The sequence below is a fragment of the Phyllostomus hastatus genome, unplaced genomic scaffold (genome assembly GCF_019186645.2).
Source record: "Phyllostomus hastatus isolate PE091 unplaced genomic scaffold, TTU_PhHast_1.1 phas_scaffold_317, whole genome shotgun sequence".
NCBI classification, from domain to species: Eukaryota; Metazoa; Chordata; class Mammalia; order Chiroptera; family Phyllostomidae; genus Phyllostomus; species Phyllostomus hastatus.
Window position 1 is genome coordinate 2,233,410 of NW_025334023.1, and position 24,480 is coordinate 2,257,889.

At 50.7% G+C, this 24,480-nt stretch overlaps 1 protein-coding gene across 9 annotated transcripts in view; it reads left to right on the plus strand.

Annotated features, from left to right (window-relative positions):
- The first annotated feature begins 6,232 nt into the window (after positions 1 to 6,232).
- Positions 6,233 to 24,480, plus strand: part of P2RY6 (pyrimidinergic receptor P2Y6) — a 45,560-nt gene continuing 27,312 nt past the window's right edge. For 2 of the 9 annotated variants that reach the window (XM_045817743.1, XM_045817751.1), the window contains exons 1-2: positions 16,957 to 17,099; positions 22,606 to 22,813. The gene's annotated coding sequence lies outside the window, so the exon portion shown is untranslated. Of the gene's footprint in view, positions 6,347 to 16,955; positions 17,100 to 22,605; positions 22,814 to 24,480 lie in introns of those variants that run through there. The other 7 variants (XM_045817744.1, XM_045817752.1, XM_045817747.1 and 4 more) reach the window with 5 other exon arrangements.

Genomic DNA, 24,480 nt, shown 5'->3' on the forward strand with positions numbered 1-24,480 from the left:
TGTTCATTCCTTCCCTTCCCAAAGCAAGTTAATAAATTATTTCATGTTAACTTTCACAATGGCCATTTGAGGCAGGAACCTTATTATTATAGACTCATTCACTCATTTATTCAACAAATATTTACCAAGAGCATACTATGTGCCAGGGAGTGTTTTAGGTACTTGAAAACGATTGATGAATGAAAAAACAAAGACCCCTCCCTTGTGGAACTAATTTATATTCTAGTGGGGTAAGAGAGACGAAAACAAGAGACATTTAATGATGGAAATTCCATGGCCTGTTAAGAAGTGACAAGCGCTGTGTGGGGGAAACCACGGAGCAAGAAGCTGGGTTGGGGGGACAGGGAGCTGTGATTAGTAGTAGGGTGGTCGGTCGGGTGAGACCTCAGGAGAGGACAAAAAGAGGGCATCTGAGCAGACCTGGGGAGGTGTGGCAGTTTACAGAGGGTGGTGGGGGGCAGCTCTTTTTAGGAAGAAAACGCGGCAGTCTGGCTGCCCAGTAGGGAGGTCAGTGTGTGGCTGGGGTGGGGATGGGAGGCGCTGGGGCCGGAGATCAAGGACACATGGTAGATTGCCGAGCAAGGTGGAAGGCCACGGCAGAGGTACAACTTGACTAACAATCCAGGACACTCAGTCTGGCTGCTGGGGCAGGACAGGAGCAGCAAGAGCAGGAACGAGTTCATGCAGTGTCAGGTGGGAGCTCACAGGGGTTAGGACCAGGTGGTAGCAAGAGGGCTTGCGGGGAAGCAGCATGTGCCACCCCAAAATGCACTTTTGGGGATACTGACTTTAAACTGGTTATTAAGAAACAAAAGTCTCAAAAAGAGCCTTTGACACCCCCCGCCACCCCCTTTACCCGCCTAAAGGAAATCGGAAACACCTGCTTCAGAAAGAGATGCTCAGCATACTCACCTCAGCGTGTAGGAGTTCCCTGTGCCAGACAGGGAGGATCCAAGCGAGGGCGAGACTCCCCCGTGCGTCCCAGTGTTTGGGCAGCCCGGCAAGAATTTCTGCACCACCTGCTCGCTCTTTCTCGCCTGCCTGTGTGTTGCCTCCTTTCCCTTTGAAGTCCCAGACCCCTGACTCCCTCTCCTTCGTCCAGAATGGTATCCAAGCTTCAACTGCCCAGTGTGTCCTTGGGTCTCGTATCTTTATGGAACCCTGCATGTGCATCCATAATAAATTTAGTCATGTTCTCCTGTTACATTAGTCTGATTAGTAGTCCAGCCAGAACCTAGGAAGGTGGAAGGAAAATAATTTTTCTGCCCCCACAAGGTGGTGAGAAGTGGATCGATATCAGATGTGTTTTGAAGCAATAGCTAACAGAATTCCTGATAGTTTTCCCTGCAAGATTTGGCAGGCGATGAAACTGAGATCCAGAGGCAGTCTCGAGAGGTGCCACACGGCTGATCAGTGGCTGGGGCTGAGGAGTGGAGGGTGGGGGCGGGGTGACGGGTCGGTCCTTAGGTCTCGCGCAGTTTCCGGGCGAAGAAGAAGACGGCACAGAGTGCAAGGGAGAGTCCTGCCGCAGCAGGCCACACACCAGCCCCGCTGGCCGCCTGGGCATTGATTTGATCAATGGCTTTTTTTCCCTTCCCCTGAACTCCCCTATGATGGCCTTTTAATTGGGTCCGTTTGTTCCAAGACCATGGGCTGCTCTGAACAGACGCCAGAGTGTTTGCCTGTTATTAGATCAGGAAATGGCCGTGCGTCTTGGGCTGCCAGGAAGGTCCGAGCAGCTGCACAGCCTCCCTGCAGAGTAACCGCAGGCCCTGGGTGCACTGCAGGCCCGGTGGGTACCCCCACCTTGCCCTGCCTGTGCTGTCCCTCTGTCTGCGGTGGTCCCCACTCTGCCTTGCTCACCCTGTGAACGTCTCCTCCTCCTCCAAGGCTCACTTCCAAGTCCCGTCCTCTGCGGAGCCTTGCTGATCACCATCCCCGCCCTCAGCGGGCTCATCTCCCTGCACACTGCACGGGGGGCAGGGTCCCGTGCTGGAGGGCCCGCCTCTGACAGAGGGCATGCTCAAACTCCGGGTTGTCAGGGAAGACGGACTCCCCAAAGAGCATTCCAATCACGATCCTGCTTAAGCAAAAAAGACTTTTCCTTTCCTCTAGTTTCTGCCCTCTCAGGATCTGAGGAGCCGGCTGCTGGGAGGCCAGGAGAGGAGGAGAGGAGTTCAGTAAGGGAACTTACGGACTGAAGCAGCATTTTGGGCGACAGCAAGACAATGGATTTCTGCCCCCAAAGCGGATGGGGCTTGTTATAGATAGCCAAGTGGCACTTGGTAACAGAAGTGGCTTGTAGCCTGGAACTACGTCTGAGCTAAGAGCTGTATAATCCAAAACAGAAAACAACTTAAAGTGCCCGCTTATCTATTCGAGATAAGATATCCTCTCAGGTAACGCAGGCCCAGCCTTCCCGGGGAGAACTGATGGTCCCCTGTTTCATAAGATGGTGCCAGTCAGGAAGCACCCACCACCAGCCCTGAATTCTGGCCAAAAAACTGAACCCGAATCTAACCAAACCTCTATATTTAACTACCAGTTTTCTTCAGGAAATACAGAAGAACATGTGAAATGACAACCTGGAAATACAGTTAGCTAGATCCAGAATTTGAGACCTTTTACAGGATAAATAATCTGGTTTCCTCATAAATAAATGGGGGAAAATTGGAAAGGAATAGACACAGGAATGAAAGTTGAAGCCCAAGGTGTGTCTCCCCTCACTGCTGCAAAGGGTAAGGCCCAGCTCCCCCACCACTCAGGGGCCACTGATGTCGAAATAAAACACGGGGCGGGGGCATGTCTGAAACAGAGAAGAGATGGAACCACATTTTGGGTTTTGCCCCTGTTAAAGCTGAATTATGTTCTCTCAAATTCATATTTGGAAATCCTAATACCCAGTATCTCAGAATGTAACCTTTTTTTGGAGAAAAGGTCTTTGAAGAGGTCATTGAGTAAAAAGAGGTCCCTGGAGGGGACCCCAACCCAGTACGACTGGTGTTCGTCCAGGACAAGGAGACGTGGACACAGATGCCTGTGGAGGGACGGCGATGTGAAGACACAGAGAGAAGACAGGCATCGACAAGCCACGGTAACGGCTCTGGAGTTGATCCATGTCTCTCGCGGCCCTCAGAGGGAACCGGTTCCACCATCACCATGACCTTGGACTTCTAGCCTTTAACCCCGAAAAAAGAAATGTGTGCTCGTTAAGCCCCCAGCCTGTGGCACTTTGTCATGGCAGACACAGCCTAACACTGACACGCCCACCGCTCAGCTGGGCAGGCCGTCCTGGGAACCCTGCGTCTGTCGGAGGTGAAGAGGGAGCCGCATGCTCTCTGCACATCCCTCCCCGTGTGCGGACGCCTGGGGGAAATCACTTCATGGAACTGGACTTCCCCTTGCTGGATTAACCTGTCGTCCTCACAGTGGGGAACGGCCTTCATTACTTGAATTGGTCTGAAGTCTTACCTTTCATACCTTGTGCTCTATTTCCTCTTCAACCGATGCTTCACGGGTTTCTGCGTTCACCCCCAATATGTTGGTGAGCTTTGTATCAGAGAACACCATCTTCCTCTTATTGACCTCTCTAGATACCGTGGGTTGACGTTAATGACCGAGGATCCCTTTGTAGCCATCTGCAATTCATCATTGTATAGAACACCACATCTTATCAGATGTAAGAAATGTCCACACCTATAGAGAACTTTTTAAGGTCCTCACCCGGGTATAGGCTTACTGATTTTTTAGAAAGAGAGAAAGAGAAAGAGAGAGGGAAACATTGATCAGTTGCCTCCAGTATGTGCCTCAACTGGGCGTCAAACCTGCAACCTAGGTATGGGCCCTGACCTGGGATCGAACCTGCAATATTTTGGTGTACAGGGCAACACTTGAACCAACTGAGCCACCTGACCAGGACTATAGAGAATTTTTATAAGTTTATCCGAGCCAAACTGATGACAATGCTAAGAAGCAAGATTTCAAATGTTCCTAAAGAATGACAGTTTACAATTTCTTTTACACACTTCAAATTAAGGAGGAAACATGAGGAAGATTACTTGAAGGTGGGAGAAAGCAAGGCAGGAGGTGGATTACAGGATCCTTAATACTATGTGCTCTCTTGAATGTGGTTCTCTTCCTAGGGCTCTAAAAAAGAGGAATTTCAAAGGTGTGTTAACCTAGATGCACAAAAACAATGGACAGGGCTTACTCAGGGCAAAGATAATTTTTTGCTAAGAGACTATGAATTCTTGCTACGAGGCACGACTACCTACCGTGACCTGTCCAGTTAGGAATCAATGGTCAGATTGTCCTGTGAGGATACTTCCAGTTGGATGGGTCATGGTGCCCCCTTTTCAGCCACAGGTGTGCTTGGTGTTGAAGTTTGGGGTGTCGGTGTGGGTGTGTGTTTGAGGTGGGATTTGCTGGCCCCACTGCCCACACAGGGCATATGCTCACGCCGACCTTCGGTAATAGCAATGCCATCAACCCTTACTTGTGTGAGTGTCCTGGTTCTCTAAACACCGTACACAAGAACCCATGTCACTGAGGTGGCAGTTTTCATTTGGACGGGCATTGACATCACAGTTCCCAGTCTCTGTTTCCTTCATCTCATCTGCTCAAGGCTCATCAAAGTTCTTCAGCACCTGTAGCTCCCACATCCATGCCAATTCTCTTCTTCTCTTTGGGTCAGTGGTATTCCTGTATCTTAAACCTTCTTCTCCAGGGTGTTCTCACTGCTGAGTTGTCTATTCCAGTGCGGGGTCTGTGCTGAGCCCCCTATTTAAACCTGAGAAAAAAAAGGGACAATGCTGCTTACATGCCAGGAAAGCAGGAACCACATATGGAGAGCCAAATTTTTACTTTTTCCTGTTTCTTCATGGAGAGGTTTTGTTCCTGGGCCCATTCTATAAACAGAGGGATATTCAGTCTTTCTTTGGACTCTTCTCATCACTTTCCTCACAGGAAATCTCGGCTCGTCCTGGCATTACCGGCGGGCACCATTCTGTCCCCTGCTCTTTGCCAAATCCTGGGCATATACAATCATGTCTATAAGTCACCTGGAGAAAAGTTGAATACTGCAGCTTGCTTACATACACCCAGAAGTGCCAAAACTTTGGAAGCGTTCTCTGTCTTGTCGGTTTTGTTACCGGCAGAGGCAGCAGGATTTCAGTGAAATGTCTCTCTTCTAACTTGCACACCCAAACCCTCAGGATTATGGTCCATTGCTCTCACTACCCTTGCTTGTGTTACTCTGGTGCTTCTTGTCTGCTTCCGAGAGCGGCAACCCCTAAGGCCTTCTGCCAGCCGTATCTTGACGTGGTGGCAGGTGAGGGAGGGCATTTCGATACGAACCCAGCTCCCCGGTGAGTGAGGATATCTGTGATCCTCTCCACACGAGAGATGGAAGGCAGGGCTTTTTCATTTGAATTGTGAGCCACACCTTCTTGTCAAACTTTGGGGAGGAATTAAATCAGTAAGAACAACACTGTTCCTTTTATATGATTATTTTCTGTGAAACGCAGCATTATTCTGTTCCTGTTTTTCTGATCTGTGCGTTGCCAGAAGCCCAGTGTGAGCGTGGTGCAAGCAGTTACAACACCACCTTAGGCGCTGAAGACAATGCAGGACAACGCCACCATTTGGGCACCACTGATGCCAAAATCAGGGTGCATGCAGGGCGCTCAGAGGGCCAGATGTGTGCCAGGGGCTCCAGGGGGAAGGGCAGGCGACAGTGTCAACGTTGTGCACAATACTATCTAACATGGCACCGAACATTCTGAAAAGGACACCATTTCGTTTTTATTGCAAATGTCATCATTTATCATTTAAAACCACTGCACATAAAATTGTACAAACAATTCAGCTGCTTTTTAATTTTACGTGAGATTTAGCATGGGAAAAAAACTAAACACTGACAATAATTATTTCTAGAAAACAGGTGTGTGTCTACTTAAATTTCCTCTGGTTACCAGATGGGGCCCGGGCCGGTGTGGGTCTGCCTCAGACTGGCTTGTGGCATGTGGGCTCTTGACTTTGTGTAAGAAAGATTTCACAACTCGAGTCCAGGTGAGTTTGAGAGCATGTTTATTAAAGCTGGGGCAGCGAAACAAAGGAAGGGCTTACGGTAGAAGAAGTAAGAGGAGAGAGCCTAGGCGGGGCTGCTTGGGTTCCCCAGAAGTGGTACAGGGAAGGAGCGAGCCCAGGCGGGGCTGCTGCCCGCTCACTGGAGAGTCGGAGAAAAGGGGGCCCCCCGGAGACAGGATCGGGGGTGAGCCTGAATCAAGCTGCTGCTGCACACCACTCACCTGGTTGCAAGTCTCGTGGGGACCCTTAGAGCTTAGGAGTAAGTAGAAAGTTCATGCCCAAGAGGGGGCACGTGCCTGGGCAAGTGCACACTGATACCCTTTGTCTGGAGGGTTTCGTTTCTCTTCTGTGGGGGAGAATCTCAGGGGGCGGTTTCAGCAGAATATTCCTCAGTTTTCCAGGTGCGGTTTTTAATGTACTGATGAGTCAAACCAAGCATATAGGGGAGTTTGGGATTGTTCTTTGGTCTGCTTCACTGTTTTACTTTTACCCTGGGTCTGTCTGGCTCTAATGGGGTTTTTGTTATTTCTTCCCCTGACTGCATCTGTCCTTGGGCTCGGCTGGCACAAATGACATTAACCAGGTTTCTGTTCTCTATCTCCCGGACCAGGGAGATTTAAGCTATGTGCTCTTTGGTGACGGAGAAGAGGTACTAACTGTTCACTCTCGAGCGTGCTTTGTGTGGGGAGATAAGGTCTTGTGATTCCCCAGCTGGCTGTAAGTTGTTCAAATTGTTTAATTTTCTTGTCTCAGTTTCCCCATTGCCTTGTCCAGGAACTTCCCTAGCTTTTTGCTAATGTGCCACTCTCTCACGAGTAAGACCACAGACATTCTTAGGGCAGAGATGGTTTCCTACATTTCCTTCAGTTCTCCAGTTCTTGCCCCCTTCTTGGTTTATACAGCAGACATATAGGGAGTTAAAGAAATATCAGTTGATATTCCATTATTTAAATAAAATACTTCAGTAGTTAGAGGTTTTAATTATTGACTCTATGCTAGATACAGTGCTAAGAATTTTTCATACATCACCTCAATTAATCCTCACACCACCAATTTTTTTTCTTTTTTAAACATCAATGTGTGGTTGCCTCTCATGCTCCCCCTACTGGGGGGACCTGGCAGGTATGTGCCCTGACTGGGAATCAAACCAGTAACCCGTTGGTTTGCAGGTCTGCCCTCAATCCACTGAGCTATACCAGCCAGGGCTCAAACCACCTTTTTTATGACTGGCCTTCTGGCAGGTGAATGTGTGATCTTTGCCCTGCATTTTCTGTTGTTCCTATTATCAGGCCCCTGGGCTCAAGTTCCACTTCCTTTCCTTACCGATTGAGTGACCTTGGACAAGACCATTCACCTCTCTAAGCCTCAGTTTCCTCCTCTGAAAAATGAGGGTAATCATTTCTTCTATACAAGGCTTAAGAAGATTAATGTGTTATTTTACACAAAACTACTTAGAAAACAGTAAATCCCAATATAGATTTTTGTTTATAAAAATTTTTAATTTTTCTCAGTAATGGGATACTATTAAGTCCCAGCAGTTGGGGCAATAAATATGACATCTTAATTAAAGAAAGTGATGTATTTGTTTTTTCATTTTATTTTCAACTAAATGTATTCATCTGGTTCAAACAAAAAAAATACTGAAAGATAAACAGTGAAGTCTCATTGGTTCTATTGAGTAATCCCCATTCGTGGTTTCTCCTTTATCTTTTCAGATAACTGTGTACATATACAAGCCCTACAAGCTGTGCATTCTTCTCTATTTCCTTTATACACAAAAGGCTACATACTTACACACATTCTTCTAACCTTTTTCTGCAGATATCTTGAAGGTCTTTCCACATTAGTACACAAAAATCTTACTTGTTCTGCTTATAGCCATAATTTATTTAACAAGTTCCCTGTGAGAAGATATTTAGGTCATTTCCAATCTTTGGCTGTTGATTTGTTGATTTCTTAAAGGGTTGAAATTAATGAAAACATCAACTCCCTCTTCATTATGAAGCATAAACTATTTAACCAAACAATGTTGGGATGTACCTCAGAGTCAGAGTCAGCAAGTCTGACTTAAAATGGACAGGAATCTGTTGGTACCCAGTGAAAAATTTGCCCCCTGATCTCCAGGTTGAACTCTCACGGAATTTGGCTCCTGGCTCCCCCTGTTGGCTTTGCGGCCTGTCCGGCCCCCGCAGCAGGCAGTGCGAGGAGGATCCAGCGGTAATCTGAGCAGCAGGTCTCCGTGGACTGGCCCCCCTCTCCCACAGGCACCATGCCCCTTTTCATGCATGTGCACTTCTGAACCAGGAACAGCTCTGTCGAGTGTGGGTCTGGTAGGAAGGAGCTGGTCCGAAAGGAGAAAGGCCTAAATCTTGCCGCAGAAGTCCTGAGTTCTAGTTTTGACCGACACTTCCTAGATGTGTAAACTAAAGCAAGTCATGTAGTCTCTCTGAGCCTCGGTTTTCTCATCTGTGAAATGGGAATATTCAGAGTATTTACTGAGCCTCCATGTACCAATGAATCAGGATAATATACACAAAACACTTAGCACAGTGCCGGCTCACAGCACACGTGACACGGTAACATGGTTTATTAGTAGAGCCTGGAATGCTGAACAGGACTCCGCAAGAAGGTAAGGAGAGGACAGCATGTGTGAGTAGCAGCGTGTACAAAGTCTGAGCCCTCAGAGCCAGCTGCGGAAGGAGGGCAGGACACGGGTGGCTAACCCAACATTGTAATTGAGGAAACTGAGACCTAGAAATGGACGATGACTAGTCCATGTCACCTATCAGTGTGCACGGAGACAGGGAGGAGTTCAGGGCCCTGGGGAAGAGCTGCCGGGGCAGAAATTCCTGGGTCATGAATTTTAATTAACACTCCCTTGGGCAGCTGGAATATGGTGGGAATGTGAAAAGGGGAACTTTCGGGAAGCGGCGCCCCTATTCGGGACATGGGTTGGCCATGGCTGCTGGACTGACAGAGCAAACAGGAGCGACATGGGGCTCTTGGACCTCAGGGAAGGGCGAGGGGTGCCTAAAGCCATGGCTGGGGCTGAAAGAGCAGCAGTAGCCTCAAGAGGAGGCTGCAGGTGCATCAAGGCTTGGGGTTGTCAGGGGCAAGGGAAGTCTCAGGAGTCATTAGAAATGCCAGACATAGCTCATCCAGCTACTGATCTCACTGGACACCTGCCAGCTGCTAAGGCCTCTGAGGTCATCGAGTCTGGGAGAGGGTGGAAGAGAAGGGGAAGGAAGAGGAAGAGGCAAGTTTGCAGCCAGACAAGGTTTAATGGAGGGTTCTGTTCATCTCTCCTGGGGCCAGGGGGATGAGGCCTGGCTCCTGGGCCCAGCTCTGAGGCTGCAGCCCTCTCCCTCCTCCTCCAGAGCCCGTATTCCCTCGACTTCGGTGACACCCCACAGCTCTGCAGCATCTCTCTGCTCTGGCTGCTCCTCAGTCTCACTCTGGTCATCTCATCTTCCCTCCTTTAACTGATGGCTCCATCCTGAACCCTCCTCTCAGACTTTCTCGTCCTTTAAGCAACCTTATCCATCCCACAGTGTAGAGAACCAAACATTAAGCCGGTAAGTCACAAATCCATGTCTCCAGCCCACTGCTAACCCTGGGTAATGGGATTTGACTTATTAAAGAGCCACCAAGCTTCTCTGTCTTGATAGGGGTACAGGGATCAAACCACTTGGCTACACGAAGCAGAACAGGCATTTCCAGAAGCTGGGGTACGGTCTCCATGGAAATCAAGTGAGGCTCTGCAAACCCCAGAGGACGTGGGGACAGTGGATGGACCAGGCAAGAAAGGCTGAAGGCTGAGGGAAGGACACTGAGGAGAGTCAGGGCCACCAAGACAAACCCTCACCTCCACCCACTTTGGAAAACCTGGGCTCAGCCTATTAGGAATAAATGGGGCTGCTCTCTGCCCTGTAGCAAATACTGGAGCAGCTCCCTGCCCATGACCCCTGGTACTCACTATCCCTTACACCCCTATAGCTTCTCACTGAGGGTTCTGGGACTGTGCCCAGGGGCTTTCTCTGGCTATTTGGAACACACTCGACCAGAAATGTTAGAATCTTTGGAGACCATCCTCTAATCAATGACAGCTGGAGTTACTATATTAATGCTCTGTGCCATCTCCCAGAAGTTCCCAGTGGGATTGATCCCTAGTGATAATCTATTCATTGACCTCCCTGAATTGCCTTCCTTATTTTTCTTGTCTCACTTCACCTGACCTCTACCGATGCTTCCTAGGATCATCCCAGAAATTAACTATTTGTACTTGAATCCTTGCCTCGGGGTTGGCTTCTTGGGAACCCAAACCAAGATAGCCCCTCTGTCTCCCTCACATCCAATCTGCCTACATCCCGCAGATTCTGCATTCTAGGGAGCCCTGAAATCCGCCTTCTAGTCAGCTCCTCATTCATCACCCCTCTTCCTTCCCCACTGCTTTGGCCACCACTTGCCTGGACAACTGGCCCAGCCTTGTCACTGGTCCCTGCCTCCTCTTCTGCCCCTCCATAACATAATAGCCAGGACAAGCGATCCTTCTAAGACCCCGGTCTGATTATGTCCCTCCCCTGTTTAAACCCTCCCATGGCTCTCATCACCCTCAGGAGAAATCAAGCTTCCCAGCCTGGCATGCAAGGCCCTGCAAGAACTGACCCCCTGCCCCTCTTGGCCTTGGCGTGTCCCACTCCTCCCTTCACTGGACTCTCCAGTAGGCCTGAGCTTCACGACGTTCCCAGAACCTGCCACATTCTCTGGCACCTCCAGGTGTTCGCATGCTGCCTCCTCTCCCAGGAACACCCTCCCTGATTTTACCCAAATAACTCTAGATCTTGAACACTCAGCTTAGGACACACTTGTACTCTGACCTCCCCTGTCCCCCATCCCCCTGTCCCCAGACTGGTCCAGTACCCCTCTGGACTCTTGTGTCTCCGTGCATATCTACGCACCCCAATGCCCACGTGTCCTTGTTTATCCTTTCTGCACACCAGACACTTTTTAAGGGCATTAGCCACAGACAATTTATCTTTGCATCCCCGATGTCCTGACCATGCCTAAGCACATAGCTAGAGTCAAAGAATAAATGAATGATACTGATAACTCTAAATCCCCAAAGAAACCTGTATTTATGCCTTCATTTAGATATATACAGAGCATTGTGCCAACTGCGGGGGAAATAGGGCTGGTGAACAGCAGGCATAGTGCCTGCCCTGGAAGAACCTTTCTGCTGCTGAGGGAAAGATGTGAAGAGAGACAGAATCAGGCTGAAATGATCAGGTACATCAGAGGCCAACTCTGGGACTGTGGGAGCCCAGAGGAGACACTGGGCCCATCTGGTGGGGAGAGAGACAGAGAAGGCTTTTGAGAGGAGGAAGCTCCTCTCTGTGCTGGCCCTGCTCACCCTCATCCTTGCCTGGAAGTCAGGAGAGGGACCCAAGCTACCGGTGTGTCACCTACAATCTCACCACCTCCTTCCCCTCAAAAGTAACTTTACACTGCTGGTTATTCCCGTTCATGTCTTCATATGCTTTCTACTGAGTTTAGCATTATTTTGTGTGTTTTAAAATTTGATGGTCATAGTATACTCCTGGGTGTATTCTTCTTATACTTTCCAGTCACATTATGCTTATGAGATTCAGCTTTATTGCTGTGTATTGCTCTGGTTCATTCATATTCTCTGTTGTATAGTATTCCATTCTGTGAATATACAGTCACCTCTTATCAGAATATGGACCACTCCTCATAGCAAATATGTGGACAGCAGAAGCTCATATTACAGAATTTTAGCTGGGAAAAATATGTTCCCAGCTCAACCAAAAACGCCAACTCATTTCCCACAAATATCATTAAAATTCTTTAAAATTCTTAATAATCACCAAGTATTTCTGCATAATATAAGCTATGTTGTCCTATATGGCATCTACTAGCCATAGGAGGCTAAGTTTAAGTGCAAATTAATCAAAAGTTAGAAGTTCAGGTCCTCAGTTGCACTAGACACACTTGAAATGCTCAGTAGCCTCACGGGTCCAGAGGCTATCATACTGGACCACAGACAGAGACCATTTCCATCATTACAGAGAGTTCTAAAGCATTTAAAACACTGACTACTTCATTGTCTAACACTGACTGAGCTTCTTCTATCTCTCATGCAGGGCGCACCTCCTGTGTGTGAGGGAGAAGGATGTGTGCCTAGCCAAGCCCTCTCAATGCGCTTTATTACTTACACATTTCCTTCTAATGTAAGGGCTTTTCTAAGCCTCTCAGGCTCACCTATTTCTTAGGCTTTCCCACTTTCTGAGAAGACATGTTCACTAAACAATGAGGGGGAGATGGTAACAATTATGCACCAAACAGGTTTAAGCAACATGAGCATGAGGCACGATCCTATCCCATCAAAAACACAGCTGAGTTACAACTGCAGCCCACTCCACATGCTCTCACCCAGACTCAAGCTGTTGAGCACCCGCAGATTTGTTACAACAGGTTTTCTACTACTGAAATTTGTTTTAGGGAGAAAGAAACACTAATTTATTGTTCCATTTATTTATTCATTCATCAGTTGATTCTTGTATGTTCCTTTACCAGGAATTGAACTGGCAACCTCAGTATATCTGGACAATGTTCTAACCAACTGAGCTACTGGGCCAGGGCTCTACTAGTCAAATATTTACAAGTCATTAGAACAAATATTAAGAGAGTAAGAGTTCAAATAGCAAAGAATGCCTGAATAAAAATGTATTTTTCCATTGTCCTATAAATGGGTATTTTAGATTGTTCCCAATGTTTTGCATTAGGCATAATTCTGTGATGTACGTTTTTATACACCTGCCAGAGTTTCTCCTGGCAATACATGTTAGGGTGGAGTGGGTTAGTCTCTGACTATGTGTATCTTCAACCACCAGATATTGACAAATTGTTCTTTATCTTGCTTGTGTTCAGTTTCCAGTCCCATCAGCAGTACCTAAAATTTCCTGTCTCTGCACACCCTCAACAAAGTTGGCACTATCAAAATCTCTAACTTTTGCTAACCTGATGTGTACGAAATGATTCTTCACTATAGTTTTAATTGAAATTTCCCTGGTTGATAGTGAGGTAAACATATTTTCATATGTGTATTGGCCATACTTGCTTTCTCTTCTGTGAAATAACTGTCTTTTGCTCATTCTTCTATTAGGTTGTTTGGCTTTTTCTTACTGATATGTAGGAGTTATTTATACGTGCTGAATAATAATCCTTTGTCTGTTGTATGCGTTGCAAGTATCTTCTCTCAGTCTGCGGTCTATCTTTGTCTGTGTGTGTGTGTGTGTGTGTGTGTGTGTGTGTGTGTATGTGTGTGTACATTTAGAATAACAGAATTTAAATTTTTTGTTATGCTTGAGTTTACCAATTTTTCCCTTCATAATTTTCTCTCTCTCTTTTTTTGGTTGTTTTTATTTAAGAAATTCTTCATTAACCCTGCCACATAGTAGGAATTCAATATATGCTTGTTGGGTATAAGCTGCGATGGGGGATGGGAGGAGGGGCTGGTTTCTGTCTGAGCGCTGCTGGTGCTGGGCTGAGCTGACAGGGCCAACGGTGCCCTCACAGAGATGAGGACATGGGGGAGCCTACCGCAGAGAAGGGGTGCTGCAGTCCTCGAAAGGAAGACGTCCAGGGAGCAATAGGCCGGGACGTAGGGGAAACGCTGGGCTGAAGGTGGAGACTGTGACTGTCCAGCATACAGGGATAATTTAAGGAGAGCCCCTGCCCTTCCCCAGGAAGAACATGTAGAATGGGCAAAGACTGGGGGGAGAGAGCCCTGAGAGGAGTCTGGAAAGCAGGAGGAGAATGGGGAAGATTGTTGTGGGGGGCTTGACCATGTCTGTGGAGTGACTTCCTGGGCACTCATTCAAAGGTATGGAGGTTGCTGGGTCCTTAAAGGGACCATCTTGGGAGCTTTCTGCAGGCAGAGACTAGATAAATGGGCAGAGGACTGCAGAGGAGACAACTCCTCCCCAACCGTTGGCAGTAAAGGGAAGAGAGGGGAGCAATACCTGGAGGGGGTGGCTCCAATGCAGGGTTTGGGGAAATGCTGGAGCATGTCCATAGTGTTAGCCCTGAGAAGGAATATATCTGCCAAGAAGGACTCCTCCTGGCTAATGGGGCCCAAATTAATTCCAGAGTCTGGCAGCCATTGCTGACAGAGGCCTCTGGAACACACTGCATTTCAGGGAAAAGCTACAGACTGAGCTGCCAGCCTCTTGCATTGTGTTCCTGCAGGCCAAGTCAACCCTTATAAGGGAGCTCCTGGCATCATCTTTGTACCAGTAGGACTGAGAAGGGCCCTATCCAATCAGAAATGATATCCTCATTTGCATCTATACTGACCAATTAGAGCAGCTTCATAACAATCAATCAGAATGCACAATTCCATCTAATCAAGAATGTGAGATTTGGACCAATTAGACTATGCAGATTTGGATTTCTTATTTGCATAAAATGAACCAATCAGGAACCAGAGCAGGAATTTTCTCTATAAAAAGGAACCTCTTCTTTGTCTCAGTTGAGTGCATTTTCAGTTCCCAATGGAGGCTGTTTCCCAGGTTTGCAACCTGTTTGTCTTTTTCCACGCCCCAGATTTGGGACTGCTGCTGATATTAGTTTGGTGGCAGTTAATTTTTGTTAACAATAGGCCTACAGGGAAGGGAACCAGAAGAGGGTGGGGTACCCAAGGGTGTGGGAACCTGGCTGCAGAAGTAGAAGGGCAGCTCTGGGCATGGCTGGTGTCTTTAGCTTCAGATGAAAGAAAAGCCACCCCCTGGGGAGATGGATGCTGAGCAGAGAGGTTGAGGGCAGGAACTTAAGTGAGTCTCCTCCACTGAGCTTTGCCTCAGTTCTAATGTCCCCCAGGCACAGGGAAACGCCAGTGAACATTTGGTGACTGAATTGCCTTGGTGAGTAGAGAGTGGAATCAGCAGCTAGGATTGAGGAGTCAGTGAGTTGGGGCTTGTGGAGAAGAATGATTTGGAAGGGCCACCATAAAGGGAGATGAGGCAAGAAGGTGATGGGTTTCTGGGAGCCCAAGTCCCCTGAGTCACAGGCAAACACCTTCTTCTCACCAGGGGCTGGTAGCCACCCTCCCTTGCCCCCTTGAACCAGACAAAGCCCTGCCTCAATGGCCCTCCAGTCAGGGAGAGATGGCCACAACCATAGCCCAAGACACCAAACACACCTGGGTCTGTTCTCCGATCTCCATCCTCCACCCCTCCCTGGGCCAGCCGCCCCATCTCCTCCCAGACTGTGGAGCAGCCTTCTCGCTGGGATGCTGCCGCCTCCTTGCCTCTCCAACTCTTCCCCCATCCTCCATCCAGCACCCTGAAATATCTAGTAAAATGAGATTTGATTATGTCACTGCTGCTCTAAACCTTTTGGTGACTCCCACAGCCCTTCCAACAAAGGCCAAATTCCTGGCCATTGCTATAAGGCCCTGCTGGACTGGCCACTGCTGCCCCTCCAGCCCCGTGTCCAGCCATACCTCCTGGCTAGTGGGGTGCCCCCAACTCTGGCTGTACTTTATTACTTGACTGTGCCAAACCCTTTCCCATCTCGAGCCCCCAGTAAGTTTCCCTCTGCCTGGGACTCCCTTCCCCTCACCATCACCTGGCTGAGGTCAGCTCCTTACTCTGGTCTCAGCTTGAATGTCACTTCCCAAATGTCCCGATTTAAACTCGATGCCCCTCCCAGGGCAATCTCTCCTCCAGGCCTCCACTCTTCCTTCTTAGCACTCACGGCAGTGTGTGCTTGTGTGTAAGTTCCTGTGACTGCGATGTTTGTGCTCCCCACCAGAATACAAACTCCATGAGGCTAGCACTGTCTGGGCTGTCTTGTCCTCATGCATCCCCAGTGCCCAGCACAGAATCTGGCACATAGTAAGAGTTCAATAACTGTTGAATAAAAGCTGCAGTGGCAGCCGTGAGGAAGGGCCAGCTTGTCTGCAGGCTACAGGTCATGGAAGGTTTCAGGGAGGAGGGAGCGGAGGCCACCGTCCGTAGGAGACATTAGAAGACAGAAGAGGGAAGGCGAAGGACACCCAGGAGGAGTTTTGGCATCCATGAGCACCAACTGCATGCCGAGTGCTGTCCCATTACACTATCTGACGCTCGTCATCCCCAGCATCACTCCCACCCCATGTGTGGTGTCCTACTAGCAGGGTGACTGGGGTAAAATAATGTCCTTGAACCTCAGTTTCTTAATCTATAAAATGGATTTGTAACACTAAGCCCAGGGGCTGTTATGAGGATCGGGATTGTTATAGTGCAGTGTATGGCGTGGAAAGTGCCACCAACCCATGCCGTGGGGGGTACTTAGGCTCTGGAGTCAGACTGCCTGCTTTCAAATCTCAGATTTTTCTTTTACTAGCTGTGTGACCTTGGACAAGTCACTTTATCTCTCTTGCCCTGGTTTCCCCTCCTGTACAATGGAACTGCATACCTCTGGAGCTGCCGTGGGGATCAAAGGAGGTAATGTTTTAAAACACCTAGAACAGTGCCTGGAACATAGTAGGGGCTCAAGAAATAACAAGCACTATCCCCTCTCCCCACCTCCACAATCCCAGAACTATAGAATGGCAGAGCCGAAAAGATCTGATTAGTCACCACTTAAGCCACCGTCCCCAGTACAAAGAGGGAAGCTGAGGACAGGGGAGGACAGGAGTGACCAGGGAACCTGAGCAGGAGTCCAGGGTTCTCGGTTTCTAGCCCAGAGCGAGTTCCCTGGCATCTGTTTTCCCTAGAGGCGGACAGTCAGGGCCGGTCTGCCAGGTCTGGCCACGCCTCCTCCCCGCCCCTTTGCTCTCCCTGCGCGCCGGGTGCAGGGACGCTTAGCTTAGCGGAGCTGCAGCAGCAGCCTATGCTGCCCCTGGGTTTGTGGGTTGGCTTCCCAGTGCTGGAGCAAGTGACATTTGGACTTAACCCCTGCTTGTGCAACACAGCCCAGGTGAGGGCTGTGAGGGTCGGGAGTACAAGGTAGGTCTGCCCACTCCAAGCTTGCATTGCTGCCCCTGTGGGGTTCTGGGGGCAAGTCTGAGTGTGTGATGGGGGCAGTACATAAGAGATAAGAGTGGGCAATGTGTATGTGCTGGGTAGTATGTAATGTGAGGTGTGTGCGTGGTGTGCCCAGTGCAACCAGTGGATTGTGGTGTGTGTCAGCAAGAAGCGTGTGTGGTCCCTATCCGTAGCCGTCGGTGACTCTGCCAAGGTAACCCAGGGGTTCCGTGTGTGTGTGTCCAGGCTGTATGCTGGGCACCATGGCACGTTTGTGCATACATGTGTGTTGTGCATGCTGGGAGATGCGTGTTTGGTGTGTGGCAATCCATGGCCCTGTGTAGTGTGGTGTGCTGGGCCAGGTAATGGAGGCGGGAAGCATTTATTCGGCTGTTTCCACTGACAGAACGGTCCCCGCGATCCCAGAGTGGTTCTGACGGTTCCAGCGCCCCACAGGGCTTGCGAGAGTACAAGCTCACCCCTGGTCTGGGTGGGAGAAGTGCGAACAGCCCCACGTTCTTCCTCATACGCACACAAAGCTTCTTTGAAGTCTCACTTTTCACCTTTCAAAATTCACGTGGATTTTGCATTTCTCTCTGTAATATTTCTGCATTTATTTTAATGTAAAAATATCGTTCTGGTAAGTTACAGCCCAGTGAGCTGACTCTAGGCTTGGTGATGAGCAGGTGTACCCTGCATGGGGCCCTCCGGCACCTGTGGAGTACAAACCCTGCCTGTCCTCCGGGCCGGGGCCGCCGCACACAGACCTCCCGGCGGGGTGTGGCGGGGTGGCTGTGCTCAGCGTGCACGGTGCAGCACAGTTGTGTGGTGGGAAGCTGAAGTTGTGTAAGGCCACCGGTACTGTGTGTATGGAGGGGATCACAGTGGCATGGGGGTGTCTCATGCCTGAAGGACAGTGGTGGGATCTGCCTTGGTCATTTCTAGTGCAGGGGCAGGGGACCTGGCTTCTGGGGCAGAGCCCTGACCGCCAATGAGGTTCTCACCTTCACCCCACTGGCCAGGCAGAAGGAGGTTGCTGGACCCCAGAGGACCACAGGGGAGGGAGTTCCCATAGCAGATGACCACCTGGGACATTGAGGTCATTGTGTCATCCAGGCTTGGTTTAAATCCCAGCTCTGGCACCCTCCACATGGATGACTTTGGGTAAAACTTCTCTGTACCTGAGTCTCTTCTTTTATGAAATGGAGACGTCAGTTGTATTTGCCTTGTAGGGTTATTGTGAAAACTGAGTTCCTGGATATAAAGTGCTTGGCACAGTCTCCGCATAAAAACCCTTAACAGCCAGCAGCAAAACTGCGATGGTAATGACGGAGCCACCACAGGAGTGGGCTGCTGCCCGCCTGGGAACCCTCAATTCCTGCAGAATCAATGATTCCCCATGAGCCAGGTGGGGGGAACTTGAGAACCCTCCTTTAAATATGTCTGGGGGCATCTGTTCCCCACCCCAGACCACGTAACTGTTAAATTCCCAGTGCCTGTCTGGCTTCTGGGGTGATGCAGTGTGAGGAGCGAAGGTGCCCGTCTCTGTCAGGGCCTGGGAGGGGGCGTGGGAGAGAGGCTGGGGGAGAAGTGCAGGAGCAGCCACGGGCTTGGGTGGGGGCCTTTCTCTCCTGACAGATACCAAAGGAACATAAATTCCGACCCCTGCCCTATGTGTGTGGGTGAGGGGACTGGTAGGAGCTGGGTTGCCCTCTCCCTGGAATGAGGGAAGTCAAGGCCGGCTCTGGGAGCTGGAGAGAGGCTGAGAGGTCGGATTGAGAGCAGGTGGGTCTGAATTCCGGGCCAAAGCGGACCAGGAAAACTCTCAGGCTGAGCTTCACTTTTACGGGGGAAACACGTGCATGGGCAGAGCAGGGGCCCTTGTTCCGGGTGACTTTTTCGGGTCAGTTTAGAGAAGGTGCCCAGAGGCCTCAGAGGAAAAGGGGACATAAAAGGCAGTGCTGGGAGCTGTAGAAACATATTTGCAGAGGGCACCTAAATATATCCGTGGTGGTGGCCGGGTGCTGTGCCGGGCTGGTGGCGAGGCTCGGCCAGGCCAGAGGCAGACCACAGTCCCCACTGTCCCCAGGTGGGGAGTGCTTTGGCCCTGAGGCCCTGAGGGCAACTCCAGGAGGTCTGGAGGAAATAACCCTGTGGGGTGGCAGGTGGCCTGGCCCAGCCCTGACTGGCAAGGTGACAGAACCAGCTCTGTCTTCTCAGCTTCCAGGGAGGAGGGACAGGGTGATGCTGGCGTCACTTCTGGCCCGGCTTTCCTTTAATCCACAATCCCCGTCATGACTGTTTATGATTCTACAGCCTTCCCCCTAGAAGTCAATAGCCTCAACTCAAACATTCTGTGTCTATAACCCAACTCTCCCGTTCTGTACTGCAGCTGTCACATCCCCGATTCCAGTTCACTTGTTCAAGGACTCTGGCCCCAGCTCCGGCAGCCTGACGCTCTCAAGCTTAAAACTTCCAGGGAAGCTTCACTAGGGGTCACTGTGCAGAATCATTTGAGAAGCCCCAGGAAAGATCCCTCCACAGCCACTGTGGCTCCTCTGGAGTGGGGGAAGTTCCCTGGTGAAATGGCCCCATGCTCCCTGGGTTGGGTGACAGTGAACCCCAAGGCCCCTCCCCATTTGGGCAGTGGAGGTGCATGGAGCAGTTTGTGGTTCTCAGGGGAGAGTGGCCCAGGAGAGAGAAAGATTAGAACCCACGTTGTCACCAGTCCCCTCATGAAAAGGGAAGTGTAGGGTCACTCAGTTCCTAGAGGGGACAGGGAGAGGAAGAAGGGAGAGCAAAGAAATGGGGCTGAGGAGACCCCAAGGCAAATGTCGTTCTGTCTGAGAGACCCTGAGCACCTGAGGTCGTGCAGAGACTCCTGGGGTATTAGCAGCTTCACTCGTGCACAGCCCTGCGTGACCTCAGCATGGGCTGGGGAGTGGAGTCTGATGGGCAGTGTCAGTGTCAGCTGTGTGACTTCAAAAAAGTCACTGCCCCTCTCCAGACCTTGTTTTCCTCACCTGGCCAGTGGACGCACAGGACTAAAACGCCCTGACCTCTCTGTGGCATCACTGAGGACGTCAGCGCTGCTGTGAAATGCCTGATCTTTGGACTGGTCTGTAAACCTTTGTTGAATGAGTGAAGAGTAAATGAGCAAATGAAGGATCACGTGAAGCGGCATGAAAATACAGCATTAGGCACATCTCCCTCCCCCCTTCCCCCACCCAGCCTCAGCCCCATATGTAAGAAATTGATCTCACCACTAAAAGAACTGGGGCCCATGTCCTCTGCAAGAAGCCAGGACTGGCTGAGAGTTTCAGAGACTGAGTGAGGGGTGGGGACTCCTGGGTGCAAGCCCTTGCCCTGCAGGGTTTTTACTGCCTTGCCCTGCCCCCCCCCCCCCGCAACCAGCAGCAGGCCTGTGGATTCACATATTCTCCATGATTATTTCCCCATGATCATCACCCACCCCACCTCCAGCCTGAGCTGATGACTGGAGGAAGGAACTGTAGCTTCAGAGAGCCGATGTGGTAAGCAGGAGCCCCCAAGGGGCTGGTGGAAGAGTGGAGGCCAGAAGGGCCCCGGGCCCCCAGGCTGAGCCGTGTGAGGCAGGCTGGTGGTGGGGGTGGTCCACATCCAAGCAGGTACTGGTGTGAACGGAGAGGGGAACAGGCAACACACATTTCCCAGGTGCCTACTACGAGGCACTGTGCCCATCCTCCCCTGGGTGTTCTCTGCCCTCCAGCCAGCCACCCTGGCAAGAAGGATGGGTGTGGGGACCCCTTCTGGGCTTCTTCCCCCATGCAGTTGTCAAACCCCATTAAATCTGCCTCCCAAATACCTCTCCAATGGTCCCCTTGTCTCCACCCCTTTGGGTGACTTTGGCCCAGCTGTAGAATCCTCACAGCCTCCTCACTTCCAGCCCCATTCCTGCCTCCTTTTTACTTTGGCTGCCAGGAAGCTCAATCACCATCTTAGTCCAGGTTTCTGCTACTGTTTTTTTCAGTCCTATGTCTAATAGGATCCTGTGGCATATGTGGGTGTTGTCTGAGCTCCTTTATGGACAGAGTTGTAGATTCTAAAGCAATCAGTACGTAAAATCTAGTGTTTCCCAGATTGCTGTGAGGAGAGCCACTGGCTTCTCAGAATTTTCACCTTATTGCCTCCCCCACAGCCTGCCCCCAGCCCAGACATGGAGACACTGCTGCTGGGTGGGGCAGTGTGCTGGTTCAGAGCGTTGTGTTCAAACCCTGGCTCTGCCACTATCAGCTGTAAGAACCTTGGACATGTTACCTAACCACTCAGAGTGCCTCATGTTCCCATCTGTAATGCGGGGTAGATGCCTTATAAGGTATCTACCTTATAAGGGCACATGAGGATTTAATGAGATGGTATAAGCACTGTGGTAAACACTGTGTGCTTGCCAATATAGGTGGTTATTACCTGAATGGCTCTTAGCCGTCCTGTGGGGCTGGCAGGAGGAGTGGCCAACGCTGTATGGAATGTTCTAGACCAGTGCTTCTCAAATATCAGTGTACACAGCAATCCCTGAGGTCTGAGTCAGTGGGTCAAGGTGGAGCCTCAGAGTGCATTCCTGACATGCTCTCATATGATGCCAGTGGTTTTGAGCAGAGTTCATACTCAGTCTATACGTGAGGACCTAGGTCAGGCTGTGGTGGGATCCACTGCAGAGACGCAGGGGGTAACAGAGAGGCCTGGGACTGGTGACCCCCATGCGCATCCCGAAGCTCCAAGGAGGCTGGACCCTGAGCTGAGTCCACGGCCAGGGTGCTCTTCTTCTCCAACAAGTCACCAGCACTCAGAGAGCTCCCTGGGTTCAACGAGTGAATGAACTGAAAGTCTAGTGAGGGAAGGACCCTGGGAGCCGGTGGTGGCTCCGTAGCTGTGCTCCCTCTGCCTGGAGATGGCCCTGCCCCTCTGGAACTCCGCTGTCCCACATTCTGCTCTTTGAGCTTCCAAATCCAGAGTGATTAATTAACCTAAAGCCTCACTTTAAGCTGGTGACAAACAGGGCTAGTGGCTGGCTGGACAGGTCGGGGACCACACTCCCAAAGGGACCTCTGAGCATTCTGGCTGGGGCTTGTGCAGGTCGGCTGAGGAGGAAAAACTGAACAAATCATCTGCGTTCTCAGTAACCCTTTGGAGGGAGCCGAGGAAGGGCCTGGGCACCCGAGGACTCAGTTCTTCCTTTCCATCCCTTTCCTGGTCTGAAAGCTCTTCAGTGACACTTGCTGCTGAGCCGCGCAAGAGCCCTGCATAAGCCGGGCTGCACGTGGACGCATACTCATGCGGGTGCACATGTGCATGACGGGAGTGGTGTGCTTCCAGGTGTGGCAGGTGCCTCAGCATATGCACGTGCGTGGGCCTATGTGGGTTACGTGGAGCTGCGTCAGGGCCTGGGTGTGCTGTGCACACACCAGTGCAGGATTATGCCCATGGGCACACCCCTTTCCTTTTCTGCCAGGTCTCAGTGGCCCCTCGTGCTTTTCTGCAATGGTGAACGGCAGGCCCCAGGCTGTGGACAGAACTACAGAGTGTCCAGGTTGCAGAGAAGGACAACTGAGGTACAGCAATAGGGACCAGCTTCCCCCTGTCTGAGGGACCACCAAGCATGCTGCCTGCAAACGTGAAGTGATGACAGGGCCCATCAGGACCTGATCTGAATCCCAGAGGTACCAAGGCTCTTCCATCAGATCGGGGCCAGGCTGTTTCAGACAGAGGGCTCAGGACAGCATTTTCCTCCTGGATAGCATTTTCCTCTAGAAGCAGCAACAGGCCAGTGGGCAGTGGCCTTGGGTGCCCGGATGTGTGAGAAACTATTTATGTCAGCCAGTGGCTCACAGAGACCCTTCTCAGCCCTTGACTCATAGGGACAGGAATAGCTCCATTCTGCAGCTAGGGAAACCAAGGTTCGGGAAGTGATGAGACCCACCCAACAAAGTGACCTGCACTGTGCTGTGAGCCTGGCCCAAGGCCAGGAGGGGGGACCCTGAGACCCAGCTGGCCTGGCTGCGTGGGGGCAGGGCTTGTGGAGACAGGGTTCTAAGGTCAGCCTGGCACAAGGTCGGTGAGCAGCACGCAACAAGGGCATGTGAGGTATGAACTCTGAAGTGCTTGACCTCTGCACGGGGCTGAGGGGCTCCTGCTGTGACTGACGGCAGGAGGGTGGCTGTGGAGGGGCCAGTGCCGACAGGCAGCAGAGGGTCTGAGGACCCCCGGAGGGCTATGGCCTTTGACACACACCAACCCCCCTCCCAACACTCAGCCCCCAGGAGCCTACAGATGGGGCTGAGCTGGGAGAGCCTGAGTTAATCCTCCAACCTTTCCTCTTCTTGTCTAACTGCTTTTTTTTCTGAGGAAAACCGAGAGCTTGTAGTAACCATGAACCCCACAAATCTCCTATGGCATCTGGGCAAGCCTGGGATTGTGGCAAGAATTGCCTAGCCCTGGCTGGTGTGGCTCAGTGGGTTGAGCACTGGCCTGTAAACCTAAAGGTCGCTGGTCCAATTGGGTTGGGGCACATGCCTGGGTTGCAGGCCAGGTCCCCTGTTGGAGGCATGTGAGAGGCAGCCAATCAATGTCTCTCTCACATATCGATGTTTCCCTCCCTCTCTTCCTCCCCCTTTGCTCCTCTCTAAAAAGATTTGCCTAGCCTGAGAAAACAAGGCCCGTGAACTTGGGGTTTGTGACCTCCCCAGGAGGAGGCATGTGTGTGCATGTGTGTATGTCACATGCTGAGACACAGGCACAGGGAAACGTACAAGGATGCAATTGTAAACATGTGTGAGTGTGTGTGCAGCCTCTACGTCAGACCCTACACCCTCTCCCAGCTGGAGGGCCTGAGGTGGGAGGTGAGTGACGCTCATAGTCCCTCAGGCCTGCTCCTTCTCCTCCCCAGCCTTGTCCCTTTCCATCTCTCCCTCCTCACCTTCTCGCCTCAAGGACGAGGAGGGGCCACCTGCTAGTCAGGAGCAGAGTTGGCTTTGTCTTTTCTGAAGAACAGGTTCTGTGGAATTTCTACTTATTTCCTGTCAGAGGTCAAGGGCCTGCTCTGAGGGCTGCCTCATGGCTTTACAAGAATGAAGAAAGAAGCTTTCAGATAAGCAGGGTTGTTGAACATTGGGCAACCCCTTGTCATCTGGGTAGCGCCTACATTTTGCACACTGCCTTCTTTCCAATGTCTTGCTCATTCTTCATGTAGCCCTGAGATGCAGGTGCTTCATTTCCTCCATTTGACAGGTGGGGGGACCAAGGCCCAGAGAGGGATGGGACCTGCCTGAGATCACACAGCAACACAAACCATAGTTGACTCCAGAGCTTAGGCTTAGGGGAAGTAGTT